At 43.2% G+C, this 14779-nt stretch overlaps 1 pseudogene; it reads right to left on the bottom strand.

Moving 5' to 3' along the window:
• Nucleotides 1–12426: 12426 nt before the first annotated feature.
• Nucleotides 12427–14239, bottom strand: LOC144766588 (uncharacterized; annotated as a pseudogene).
• Between the last annotated feature and the right edge of the window lie 540 nt (nucleotides 14240–14779).

The following is a 14779-nucleotide window of genomic DNA, read 5'->3' as shown; positions in this document are numbered from 1 at the left end:
TAGAAAACGGGTTTGGTGAACTCAAAGGTTCTGACTCTGCAACATAGGGAGGGGGGTTTTTCATCAACAAATCCTCTAGGTGCTCATCTTCAGAGTCCCCCACGGCCATTAAGTGATGGGTTTTCTCTGTACGTTTCCCTTTCCCTTGTTCTAGTACCCCCATCATTGGAAACAATCCCTCAACCATCATATTCTGTCTCCACTGTTTCATTTTCTGCTCTTTAGTTTCTCTTTGGACCCTCGGATACCATTTGCTTACTCCCTTGTCCATCCGGGGTCTATCTCTTTCTAGAGCTTCAATTTCCCATTCTTCTAGGGCTTCGTACTGGGTTAATCTGGGTCTGGGATGTAATTCGTTCATGCGGGTCCTCAAGTTAAACAGGATTCGGCCATTAAACGTACCATCAATAGGGAATGCTAGGACTCCGTCATCTGCAGTATACTTTGCCCAGTTTTCTAACCATACACAGGTATGATACCCTTTTTCAAACATCATGAAGGAGGCAGGAGTATTTGGTGGGGGAATGATCACACCCTCCCTCGTTCTAATGGGCTTGTCTGTTTTAAAAAAGTTCTTTATTTTATCGGCAAATGACATTTTTCTTTTTACTCCATACATTATGCGCGGTCTACCTCGTAGAATCTGTTCCTTATAGAAGCCTAAGTTCTGTGGATTAGGTAAGAACTCAGGATACCACATACACCTTTCCAGACCCCTCTCAAGCTCCTGTTGATTAATTTTGTTTACCTTTGTGCTTCCAATGCTAACGCGGCTTCTACTTTGCTGAAACCAATCAATGCGGTGACTACAAAAATCCTTGTCCAATGGGTGCGCGGCCTTTCGCAAGACGAGGTCTCACGCTCCGGCACTCACCCCTCCCTTACAATTTCAGCTTCACTACACACCCGCTGTCTCGACCAATACCAGCGCGGCACGGAGTGACGTCAGAGCAGTCTTCCGACCGACTCCCTCCTTCACAAGGTAACGGAAACTTTTAATTTTTCCTAAAGTGCGAGTGCAAATTTTAGTCAACAACACACAACGTTTGCCACTGTGTCTGAGTGTTCTAAACAGATAGAAAAATTTTCTCTCACTACAAGTAAACCACTTCTGTCTACTCTTCATTCACTCCGGATAGACTTCTCTGCCTAACCTCCCACACGAGCAATATAGAACCTGTTACTCCTCTGACTCATCCACTTCTTTCTGGGATATATACTAAGTCAGGCTTTCACCAGCGGACTATTTTACTTACCATTCAAGCCTCGGAGACCCTATTACTCCTTCCGCATGTGACCCTTACTAGGTGATATCACAATGGAAGTTTCATACAAAAGGACTCGTAGCTATCATTTACTCAGATGCTAAAAGACCCTAATTAGTGCTTCCAGTTATTCCTAACCCTGCACTAATGACTCACAACAAGTGACCTTACCAGCTAACCGGATTCTGCTCACCGTCAGCTATATACTTCCCCGGGGATTCGGACTACACTGAACACTTACAAACAATTACATATAATACTTATAGCAGCAATGCAAAAATCATTTACATATACAAAAGAAAATCCTTTAAAACATTTGCGCAATATTTGAAACAATGCAATCAATGTAGCAGCATAAAATTTTCAGCAGCACATTTATTTTCAGGGTTTGTTTATCCACAATCCTGTCTACCTATCTTAACTAGTCCTAACCATAGCTCTGCTACCAGAAAATTACTGATAGAGCGCGCAGGTCACCCGGGTCACTGAGTTTACCAAATTTCCACGCACTGGGCCCTGGCGTGCATACAATGACAATGTTTTCATGAACCGGGTGACAAACCTTGGCATGCTACTATGAGTAATTCGGGGGGTGACTCTTACAAACACTTACTATTCATGTACCTGACTTACCACAGGCACATTACTCCTGACGGATCAGGAGCTAGCAGTGGACAGGTGACAAGATTCCTAAAAGGAGTAGAACTCATATACACTTAGTACATTTATCCACACTTTATACTGTAAATGACCACAGACACCTGATGAGTTTTTAAAGTTTATAAAAGGAATTTCAGAATGAATATGCCAAGATAATGAGGCCAATACAAACCAACACATCAATTATTAGTTTTAATGCCACAATGTAACTATGGATTAGGGCAAGTACCATTAGAGTAATTGGGAACACTACAGGGTAAGAGTATTTGAGGAACAAGCTATTCACCACAAGATTAAACTAGGACCTGGGTCATGGGCAGGACCTAAAATGCGCACTTAAACTAGGCTACTTATGCTATTCTTACTAAGTTCACTGCAAATCATGCTAAAGGAAAGGGAAAAATGGAACACACTAATATAATATGACGATTTAATAATATCCTATAGGTAGGGAGAGAAGTGGAACATTTCTAATAAACAATTGCATATAATTTGCATTCAAAGGTGATAGGGCAATATCACAGGCAAGAGTGCTTTATTAAGAAGAGAAGAAAAGAGTGATAGGAAGACGTACACCCACAGTTAATAATTACCTAGGCAGGAATGAGGACTAACCCTGGCCACGGGTCAGTTTGGAAGGACGGGGACAAGGACCCTCAAGGATTGGAATACCAGAATGCGAGCAGGTACAGCTCACGGATAGTCAGGACAGGATACCCCTCAGGATTTGGGTCAGGACTGGGCTCATCAAGGTACGACCAACACCTACAGCTTCGGATGCAACGCCTGCGTTACCCCCTCTCTGCAAGTAATCCGCCAGTAACCCCGATTGGGTTTTCGAATTTCCCCAGAAAAGTGCTTCGCCAGCACTTAAGACTATTTCCACCCCTTGGAGTTTGTGGAAAGTGTGGACAGAGTGCTCCGCAGCGCTCTGTATCAATCACCTATAGAGTTCGTAGGGTCAGTGACAGATCTGCTACTCGGACAAGTCAGACAATTTCTCTAAGCTACACTAGGCTAGTTATACTGTTTTGGGACCCCTAGACCACCCACAAATGTTGCAAGTGACACATTTCCACATTATGATTGGTCAGGAGAGGTGACTTTGTCACTGTCACCACCTATAATTCAGTGTTCTCATCATGAATATAGCAACAATGTTGCGCAGTCAAGGTAGACTGCAGCATCTTCGAGGTGGGTTCCCAGGCGCATCGTGCTTCAGACACCAGCTGGCTTGTTTCAGCTTCTGCGCAGTGGGGTTTTTCCCATGTCACGTGACGGGGTTTAGAAGAGCTTCAATATGGATCGGCTCCCCGTCCCCCGGCCCATAGATACGCGGTACATGAAAAGTAAGCGAGAACAAATTAGACTCACACGTAAAAATGATTACACTGTACACCATTAAAAGCTTCACTGCACCCCTTACTTTATAATATCTATGGCATTAAGGTTTAGTGCAAAAAGACAGATGTTCCGAAGCAGCGGTGGCAAGCAGAGAGCATGGTTAGGGACAAGCGGCCATGTTTGCAACAATGCGCATGTGCAACAATATCCCTCCAAAATGCGAGTGCGTCACATCACATGGGTATGACCGACGCATACGCAGACTGGATTTCTGCGAAGCAGCCATTTCCGTAGTGCAAGCATTGTTAGGATGAAAAGACACACAGGCAAGCCTCTTGGGGACACCCGCGTGTTGGGGAAAATGCTAAATAAATGACGGACAGGTTGAATTAATATGATTACAAGTTAGGCGAGGTTCTTGAATCAGAGCAAGTCGCTTTACGTGCGAATCCTTGCTCCATCAGTACCACAGGAGACACCTGTCTATGCATCCTCAAAGGCTAGAAAACTCTACTGGGGTTTTTAGTAGAGTGTCCCTTTGTGCAAGGGACACCCCCCCCCCCACGTTTTGCCTGATTTCTGATGCATTTGACTGAATGTGCACTACGTCCCTGCTAATCAGGTTCCCAGTGCCTATGTTTTTACCAAAAACTGTACCTTTGTTTCCACAATTGTCACACCTCAGACACACAATGTTAGTCCACTGTAAAAGGTACCACTGGTTCCAGGGCTCTTGTGACCAGAGAGGGTCTCTAAGGGCTGCAGCATGTATTGTGCCACCCTCAGAGACCCCTCACCAAACACTTACCCACTGGCATAACAGACTGTGTGTTTTGGTGCATCTAAAACTAAAGAAACCGCATGGCACACATCCATGTGTACTGCCTGTGGCATAGGTAAGTCACCCCTCTAGCAAGCCTCACTGCCCAAAGGCAGGGTGCACTATACCACAGTTGAGGGCATAGTTGCATGTGCAATATATCCCTACAGTGTCTAAGTCCATTGTTAGAAATTGTAAGTGCAGTGTAGCCATAGTGAGTACTTGGAATGGGAAGTTATCATTACGAACTCCACAGCTCCATGGTGGCATTACAGAATGCTAGGAAGTTTGATATCAAATTTCTCAGCATAATAAGCCCACACTGTGCCAGTGTTGGATTTTTGTAAAATGCACTCAGAGGGCATTTTAGAGATGCCCCTTGTAAAACTAACAATTCTCTGGTGTGCACTTGACTTGTCTGCACCAGCCTGCCACTTTCTGACATGTTTCTGACCCCCTGAGATGGCACCCGCACAGGCAAGTATCCAAGCAGTGTACCGCATGGACAGATGGGCTCACCAGCTCTTATGATCTGTTTTGGGAGCCCGATTATGCTTTGGAAAATGATGTAAACGCTTGCTCGACCACATGGCGGTCTACTCAGATATCCCCAGGTGAGATGTCTGTGTGACCGCATGTCATCTAACTCACATGAAGAACCATTTTATAGACTTTTTTAAGCTGTCGAGTGAGCCACACCACCTCCGCGCGGTGACCGCCTTCATGATCTGGATTTAGTCCATCCTGATATTACTGACTACGCATTTTAGATTGTCCTAGCCAACAGGCAGCATCTACGGTTTTCGTTAATGTCCTGATGAAGACCCACATGTTGAGGTTGTAATCAACCCTCACTGCCCAAGATGGGTCAAAACGTCGACACTCCCTGTTTCACGGCCTGTAATACACTCTGCTGACTCTGTTCAAAATTGGATGATGCATTGTTAAATAAGCTTCATTGTTCTGTAGTAAGGCCATATAATAACATATTATTCTAGTATTGTAAACAGGAATAACACTGGTTTAACTATTCCAATAAGTTGTGAAGATCTTCATCAGGGCATTAATGATTTATTAGCGAACACTAGATATGGGACAAACAAAAAAAACTATATGTCACATCTCTGAGGGTAACCCTCTTAGTTTTAAAATCTTTGAGTTGAGTCGGATAGCCCACATTGTTAACGTCCAATGCTTGATGTGATGTGACAAAGTAATGTTACTTGTGTGTTCATCATGTTCATGTACTGATTATTTTCAATGTGTTATGTTTCAGACTAAATGTATTTGGTATAATGTTAGGTGTAGGTACAGGTGTGTGATGATCTCAAAATAACTCTCTGAATAATACCAAATGTTGTTTTGAAAGAGTAGACTTGGAATTTTCACACAGCTTCAGTAACTCTTGAAAAATTAATGGTGCAAGGGGTCCCTCTTCATGTATTGCCAACTTCTTGAAAGGGCCATTTTCAGAATTGTGACGTAAAATCCAAATTTACCTTTAAAGAGGATTTTCAATTACAATTGATGGATCCCGCCCAATACTGCCTTAACAGGATTACTCCCCGTTGTGTTGGACACATTTAGGAAGCGGACATTTTCTGGTCCTAACCATTTGGTGCCTGCGGCCAATGTCCTTGGTCACATGGCAGTGAATGACCCTTCTGTTGCAAATGTGTGTGTTCTTCCCAGACAATGACGCAAAGGGGCAGGGCAGGATGGGCCATCCTGCCAGGATGACTGGGCCCGGAGCTGTTACCTGCCCTGGTTAGACTTCAAAGGGCTTGCCTCCAGCACACACAAAGAATCCTGACACTAGCCTTCGGTCATCCCAGGCTTCTTGGAGCCTTGACAGCGGAAGGAAAGAACTTTTCAGCATGTGATGTGGGGGTAGGGTAAAGGGTCCCCCACACACAAAGGATGGCACCAGATACACACATTGGTCCCTCAGATCAACATTTTACTACACTCCTGGTCCTGTGGAAGAATTCAGCAGGACATCCTGGGAAAGTTATCCAGCCTCATGGAGCACTGTACGGTCATTGCCTGCAGAGTCGACCTGCTGAAGATTTGCGACTTCTATAAGTTTGTCTAAGTCCGAAGGTAAAAACCTTCACAGGACTCGACCATGACCAGCTCCCCATCGATTACGGAAACCTCCATGGCTTGGAAATCCAGCTTTTACTGCTCAGAGGTTTACACACCGTTGTGAGAGGCGTCCCCAAAACTTTGTTGAGTGGCTCATCAGCATCCATGACACGTCAGGCACTAATCCACGTTTTGTATCTGACCCACGTCCCTTCAAGGTCGGCCTTAACTTTAGACTTTGACCCGGTCTCTCGGGATCAGATACTCGTGGTTGGCGCATTGATCTTTTAAGTGCTAGATTTCACAAAAAATCATAACTCAAAGTCTATTAATTGGATTTAATTTGTTTTGGTGTAATTTTATTTATTAACATTTTCCCTATCTTTACAAATGAATGAATGAATGAAGAAACATTTCTAAAGCGCGTGGTTACCAGAGGGCATCCCAGCGCTAACAGTTGGTCCAACCTACTCAAATTGGTTTGTGATTTTGATTATGTTGTGCTTTCACTTCTTACTGTTTGAGTGTTGAATAAATACTTCACACAGTGCCTCTCAGTTAAGTCAGATTGCTTTTGAGCCAAGCTACCAGAGGATTAAGCACAGGTGAGTTTAGTGACTTTTGTGGTTCACCCTGACCAAGATTCATGTTGTTGCTTGCACAGGGCATCCACCCCCTCACCCAATAACCCAATTTCTTACACAGCCTCTACACGGATCAGTGAACTTCCTGCAGTAAATGACCCTGGCACCTATTTACAAATGTGATGAAGTGCTTCCTGGAGATTAGTGGGGAGTAGTTTTTGGTCTTTTCAGCCTTTCTGTGTATGCACCTGTCGGGCGAGGTGCCAAGATGCGCCGCTCCCTGCGGTGACCCAGAGGACGCGGAGCTTTGGTACTGGAGGGTGGGGGAGTCAGGGAATCATGGGGTGAAGAGCATGGTAAGCAGAATGTCAAAGAAAAAACTGGGATAGACCAACAAGATTGGAGATGGGTGATATCTTTTTTATCTGTAACATGAAAGCAGTGGTGTAGGACTAAGGCTGTTTTACTGAAATTCATGCTTTCAAGTGATCGCATGTTGCAGCCTGGCTAACTGAAGGCAAACTAGGCCTTCATTTCCATCTTTACTGTGATGTTTGCACTACACCACATGACTAAAACTCTGCTTTCTTGTCCCACTAGAATAAAAATGAAATGTGTTCTGCAGAGGACAAAGCCTTTTATAGACAGTGGTTAATGAAATATACACAATCAGGGTTACACCCAGCTGCCTCAAGGAAAGTCACATACTATGTAATCTTTAATGTTCTGTGGGGAAACGATGGTTCATGAGAAGCTCCTTGAATTGGAAGTATGGGAAACCTGTCCAACGTATTGATTTGTAAATGTTTCTCTTTTGGTCTGGAGCCTGTGAACCATGTACTGCTGTGTGGAATGTATGGAACTCTTTGTTTGGGACCCTGTAAAAGAGGGGGGCTTCTGGGTGTAAGGCGAGCCCCTTCCCACTTTCTTTGGAAGGCGAACCTATGTTAGAATTCTGTCCCATGTTATACTCTGTATTTAATGATCCGAACCGGACTGAGTTTTTCATTGATTCTGTACTGTTAAATGAGTTTTGCTCTTGGATTTATTGACTAATGGATTTTGACCATATTGAATTAACTTCTTTTTGCCTAAAATCCCTAAAATAAAAACCTTTAACCCCTTCGATGCTGGTGACGGAACCATTCCGTCATCAGTCACGGTTGAGCTGTGCTGATGACGGAATGGTTCCGTCATGACCACACCCTGTTCTGGAATGTCCAGCACCGGGGAAGAATCTGCGCCGCACAGAAGCAGTTAAGGTTGAGACTTCATTGTGTAAACATGGGCTTCTATGGGAATTGACAAGGGTGTATTATCAAGCCCCTTATCGCCGTTTTATCGTCAGTTTCCTGACGATAAAACGGCGATAATTTTAACACCGGTCCTTGATAATATGCCCCTCAGAGTCTCCTAATTTTAAAGATATCACTGGTAAATCTGCTTTTAATGTATTTTTAATGTGTTTATCATTTTGATTATATAGTATATTGCATAAAAGAGCTTTTAAAAGACTGGTTTATTGTAGAAGGGGTGTACATTGTACCAATTCCGACAATTGCCAGTTAATAATGCATTTGCACTTTATTCTACAATATTTTTGGTTAACATGGCAAATAGTGAAATTTTGTCCCTTGTCAATTTATTCTCATGTTTATATACTGTAATATTAATTATTTGATACTTTAAGATATGATGCATGAAACATTCCCATTATTTTTATTCCTAGTACCATTGATAAGGATTTATGTGTTTGTATCTTTTATGGTATTATAAACCGAAATAAATATTTTATGTATGAACACATATTTTGCACATTGGAAAGTGTTCTTATTTGAGTAAGCAGCAGAACAAGGAAACATTACGAGTGCCTGACCCCATTGTTATAGGGTATTGTTGGACCATACACTGTGTTGGGTAATAATTAATGCAGTCTTCCGAATTGTGGGCCATATTATCAAGAAAGGGCGATACATTACTGCCGCTAAAGCAGCGATAATGGGCTTGATAATATGCCCTTGTGAATTCCCATAGAAGCCCAGGTTAACACCAGAACCTGGGCTTCTATGGGAATTCACAAGGGCATATTATCAAGCCCATTATCGCCGCTTTAGTGGCAGTTTCCTGCCGATAAAAGCAGCGATAATGTATTGCCCTATACTATTAGGGAAGCAAGATGGCAACCGCTACTGCAGCCGTGTGAGGAGCTGCGTTTGTTTCCGTCCGCTAGCCGACCCGACCTGGCTTGTTCGGCGTTGTTTGCTACATCGGCGTCTGTGATTCCTGGGACTCTCCGAGGCGTGGTGTTTGTGGGAGAGAGACCAACTTGCATCAGAGCCGTTGCTGGAAACCTACCAGGACCGTCCGCTTTCTCCAGCTGTGATTCAGGCGGGATCCCAGCGCTTCAGCGTTTCCACGTTACACCGTTTTCAGCTGTGCTCCACCTATCCTTCTGTGCTTGAACCGGCTGCTGCGTGGTGTGCAAGGACGCGATTCAAGGCGTCTGTGTTGGCGAAACCTGATACAGTGTACCGAAGCAGGAAAGCTGTTTGAAGTTGCTACTATTGTCTTTGCTGTAACAGTGTTGCAGTGTTGCAGTTTTGCCGATTTTCCACGGCGCTCAGACTGACTGCTGTCTTGAGCGCGAGGAAGCGATTTAAGGCGATTCAAGGCGATTTAAGGCGTCTTTGCTGGGGAAGCTCGGAGAAGGCGGTGGGGCCATGAGACCAAGACCATAGCGTCTCAGCTGTGTTTATTTTTTGTTTCCATGGTGTTTGAACTGGTCGTTGTGTGGAGCGCGAGGACGCGATTCAAGGCGTCCTGGCTGGTGAAGGCGGCAAGAACTGTGAGGCTAAGACCAGGGGACTGAATTGGAAAGTCCTTTGAAGCTATTATTGCAATATTGTAGCAGTTTCCTGAGCTTCTGCAGAAAAATCAAGCGGTGAGCGGATATATTTTTGCTGAGCTTGTTACATTGCGGTGTGTGAATATCTTTTCAGCAGCAGGCAATAACTGATAAGACATAATTGACATAATTGAAAGAACAATTTCTATTTTTCAATTAATTAATCGAGAATTCAACTATGGCTCCTAAAGGCAGAGTAACAAAAAAAAACACCACTAATTTGGCTAATTCTGCAAATACCATCCCAGGTGTTGCTGAGACATCAACTACAGCAACAGTAACAGATTCAGAAAATCGTAATTCACAACCAAATGGCACCACTAAGGAGCCCATTATACCTGATTTATTAAAAAAAAAGGTTACAACTAATCCTAACAAAAGTATCATAAATGAGCTGACTCCCTCTAAGGTTCTACCACGTGCTAATTCTAAAAAAACTGATGCAAGTCACCCACCCAAATCTCCTGCTGTTGTAGCTCTAGATGAGGAAGGAGCCGGAGTAAGAGGGGGAGTGAATGATGACGCACTATCTGAACTTTGCCTTGCTGTAGAGGGAGTTAGAGTCTCGCCCAGGTTGAATGAACAACAAGATGCAGAGTCTATAGAATCAGGGGGCCAATTTTTTTCAATGTCTGATGTATCAATAACATCGGAAGGAGACCTTGATGAAGAACTTTTAAGCGAGGGGCATCTTCTTGAAAAAGACTGGGCGGATGATTGTAATCAAATCTCAGAAGAAGATATGCTTGGGTCTGATTTTTTAACAAATGAAGGAGTCCCTAATACTGTTCGCAAGGTCATAGAGGCGAAAACTAATGAGAATATAGGTGCCATGAGCCAACCTCAATGGGATGGGGCTGGTGCGAATAATGAAACCGATTCTGAATCTCTAGAGTTATTAGCGGAAGCTGAGGAGGTTACACTAAAATCCATTTATAAGTTACAGACGTCAATGTACCGTTTGATCATGACTCATAGAGAGGAAACTAAAGCTGAGGGTCTCCGGACTCAAGGGGCTGTACGTAAACTCCAGAATGTTGTTCGGCGATTGGCTAAGTCTAGTACGGATACCAATATGAGAGTACAGGAGACTGAAACGCGCATTTCTGCGGTAGAGGGTGAGCTAACTCTACAAAAAAACTCAATCAAAGACTTGGATAGTACTAGACAAGACGTTGACTGGAAATTAACTGATTTAGAGAATCGTGCACGTCGTAACAATTTACGTATTTTGGGAGTTGCGGAAAAATCAGAAGGGAAGGATGTTCGACGGTTTGTCGTAGAGATGTTTTCAGATGCCTTTCAGGATCTTAAAGGATGGGACTGGGACAAAGAAATCATAAGAGCTCATCATTTTCCTTTTAATCAAAAACTTGATCAGGAGGGGAGGAATAAACATCCAAGAGCTATTCTCATATGCTTGCAGAATTATCTTCTCCGGGAGATTCTATATGACCTGGCTAGGCCATCCAAAACCAGAAAAGGTTTGGGGCATGAATTCTTTGTCAGACCAGATTTTTGCTCCGCAACGGTTCAACAACGCTGGAGACTTAAACAGCTAATGGCACCTATGCAAGCTAAAGGGGGGCAAACCTTCTTACTAAACCCAGCTAAGCTTAAAGTTGTGCATAAGGGCAGAACCTTATTCTTTGTTTCGGAGATCAAAGCACAACAATTCCTAGAAATCAAGTAATAGTGTCTTATAGGATTAGGCTAGGGATAACAGTGTATTTAGTTTGAGTGGGACAACCCCCTAGCAGTGTCTTATGTTATTATCTCTCTTTTTTTCTGCCAGATGCATTCTATTTTTTTTTCAGGTTGGACTGGCCCGGGCGGAACTCACAGCCCATACTCACTTACCATCAATGAGGGCACTAGCCCTTACGCTTCTGGTGGGGGGGTGTTGGGGAAAGGGAGGGGTGGGGGGGAAGAGTGGGGGTTGTGGGTGGGAAGAATTTTTTTTTTCTTTTGGGGTGCAAGGTCATACAGCTGGAAGATGTATTTGTTTTGTGTTCAAGATCCACTTACGGCAGGTGCCGAATTTTGGAAATCGTTGCTAATGTATCTTTGATTAGGCGAGCTTATCCTAAAAATGTTACACAATGGCTGTATTGTCGATATGTTCCATCAATGTATGTGGCTTAAATGATAAAAGAAAAAGGGGTATGATGGTTCAGATGTTAAAAACGATGCGGGTGGATCTAGTCTGTATGCAGGAGACTCACATTGCCTGGTCTAACAGAGGGAGTTTAAGAGATCTCGGACTGGAAGTGGTAGGGTGCTCTCGTCAGAATTCTACAATAAGAGGGGTTGCAATTCTTAAGAGATATGGAATGGGGGAAATAAAAAAAGTTTAAGAAGACTCATTTGGACGATGGGTGATTGCTGAACTTAAATATGGAGGACTGATTATTACTATATGCTCAGTATATGCATCTATTATGGATGATCCCACCGCGCTTAATCATCTAAGTGTAGAATTGGCACAATGGTCTTCCAATATTATATTTAGGCTTTCCTGTTTTCAGTTTCTATTTTGGGTAAATTCTGGTGGTGTTTTTTCAGTGTTTTCCAGTGATTTCAATACCTGAAAAAAACAGTGCTTTTCAGTGATTACTCATTTTCGCGCCATAAAAAACGACTGAAACTGTGTTTTTCCGGTGTTTATGGAACGCTATGCTTTTATTATTGCTGGCTTTCTTCATTGATGCATGGCATATAGACAGTGTACATAACTGTATATGAAGTCCAAATACATTTTCACAAGTCAAATTTATTGTAGTACACCATACAATATTTCTTCAGTGATTCTTTAGTCATTCGCGCTCTCTCTTTCCTTCCCATGTACACTTTTATTTGTGAAAACACCCTCTCAACGTTGGCACTTGAGACTGGCAACGCCAAAACAGCCAGTACACAATTTGCCAACTCTGGCCACTGACGTAGCTTTCCATGCCAGTACTGGTGCACCTCAAGGTTGACATTCTCTGGGATAGGTTCTGCAACATATGCGTTGAACTGGGTGCACATGCCCTCAGAGGTATTAAAGTGGTCAAAAATGAAGCTGTACTTTGCAAAGTCCGGAGAAAATTCCCCTTTACGGAATGGATCTAACACTTGTGCAGAGTACCAAAGTGAGGCTTCATTGACTTCAAACGCCATGGTTGGTGAAGGGACATTTCTATGCATCATAGCTAGCCATTTCTCATGCATGGTAAAATAAAATTTTCTGAATTGGTCTTCAACACTTCTTTGCTTCCCAAGTGGCAAGCATTCTAACAGGGAACATGTTGCCGTGCCAAAGTCACTAAATGTGTCGTCTAGCCTACTCTCGAGGAGATGTTTGACATCAACACCAATTATACTGAACACTTGGTAGACAAGGGTGTTTTCTGACTCTAGTTTTTTGATTATGTCCACTACAGCAGTCATGTTTTCTTGTAAAAATCTAAGGATGCAGTACAGTGTACTTTTTTTGACATCACTATCAATATGCACCCGAAGATCCTCACATTTCTTGCCTTTTGCATCATCACTAAGCAAAAATTCAGTAAGGGGTCGCGACATAGATAATATTGCATTCACGGCCTCTAGGACTGAGAACCACCGACTAAATGACACAGTTGGGATGACTCTTTCTTTGCTGCCACACAAAACACAAAATGAGAAATATTTGCGTTTGAGTTCCCACGCATAACGAAACAGTGCACCTGAATGGACTACAAAATCAATAGCATTCTTCATTAGCTCAGAAGATTGTAATGCTGCTTTCAGCATACCATCTAGCAAGTGGCAAGGATCTCTCACAGGGAAACACTTCAGCTCAGGTACTGCTTTTGACAGGTCATCACATAACTTTTTCATATACATTGCTGAATCACTGCAAATACAAACAATATCTCTCCAATCTTTGTTAAACTTGGTAAGAACTCTCTGAAGCAGCATTCCAAGTGACACTGCGTTGCATGTTTCTAGTACATCCAGATCTGCCATGATGGTACGTCTGTACCATCCATTTTTTGCATCACAAAATGTGATTAGCACTGCCACTGCTGGGTCGCCACGCATCTCTGGGGTTTCATCAATGGTAACAGAAATCTTTACATCACCTTGGAGTAACTCTGAAATATGTTCAATATCTGCAAGAAACACCTCAGGTAGGTATTTCTCATACATTTGTGTTGCTTTTGGTAATGTTTTGAATGCTGGTGAACGCTTGCGGAATAGATTCCCAATCGGTCCATCGGCTTGGTGTAAGCTGGTTCCAGATTGCACCAGGGCAAGTACAAATTCATGTGCCACATCCTTTTCTTCCTCACGTTTTCTTTTGAAGCGGGTCATTGTCTCAGCAAGACATCTGGCAAAGGCTGTCGCTATTAGGTGGCTCATTCAATTTCAAGTGGGTCTTGGTGACAAGATGTTCAGCAATTCGGCTTGCAGTCTTCCCAGTTACTATTGGGACAGTCACTCTGCAAAACCTGCAAATTAACATCTTTTGCCCACGCACTTCTTCAACCATGAAATCTTTGTTTTCCAGCACATAGTCTTCTGCCGTCTTTATTCTGCGGGGCATGTTGTTCTGCGCACACTAGGTCAATAAAAAATTAAAAAACACTTAGAAACCGGTTGTGTACTGTTGAGAAAATAAAGAGAACGACAATATTTTCATGGTCAGGTGACTGCTGTGCAAACAGGGAAGAGCGCACTTGTGTTGCAATGAGTAACAGAAACAACAAGTTCTGGTCACTGGAGCTAATAGGCTAAAAGCACCCCAGGGCAGGGGTGTGAGGCCTTGATGTCTGTAAGATTAAGTCAGCAGCACTTTTGGAAATTTGCCTGAAAAGGGAGGCTCTGTGCAAGGCACACCTCTTGAACTGCGGGGTACAGAGAGACGTTTTTGGAATCGCAGGTTTTGTGACTCTCCAGGTATGAGTAATTTATGAGAGATTTCTGGGGGTGTTGGGCGTTGTAGACAAGGAAGGCACTTTTCATAGTTCATTTAAAATCAATGTGTTGTCATTTGAAGAAAGTGAGAGCTGGGTGACATGTTCATGGTTTTGGGCACTTGTCACAAATCGCCTAGTATGATGGCACCGCTCTGAGTAAAGCTAGG

Source organism: Lissotriton helveticus, chromosome 7 (assembly GCF_964261635.1).
Source record: "Lissotriton helveticus chromosome 7, aLisHel1.1, whole genome shotgun sequence".
NCBI classification, from domain to species: Eukaryota; Metazoa; Chordata; class Amphibia; order Caudata; family Salamandridae; genus Lissotriton; species Lissotriton helveticus.
This window is presented reverse-complemented; position numbering and strand designations above follow the sequence as displayed.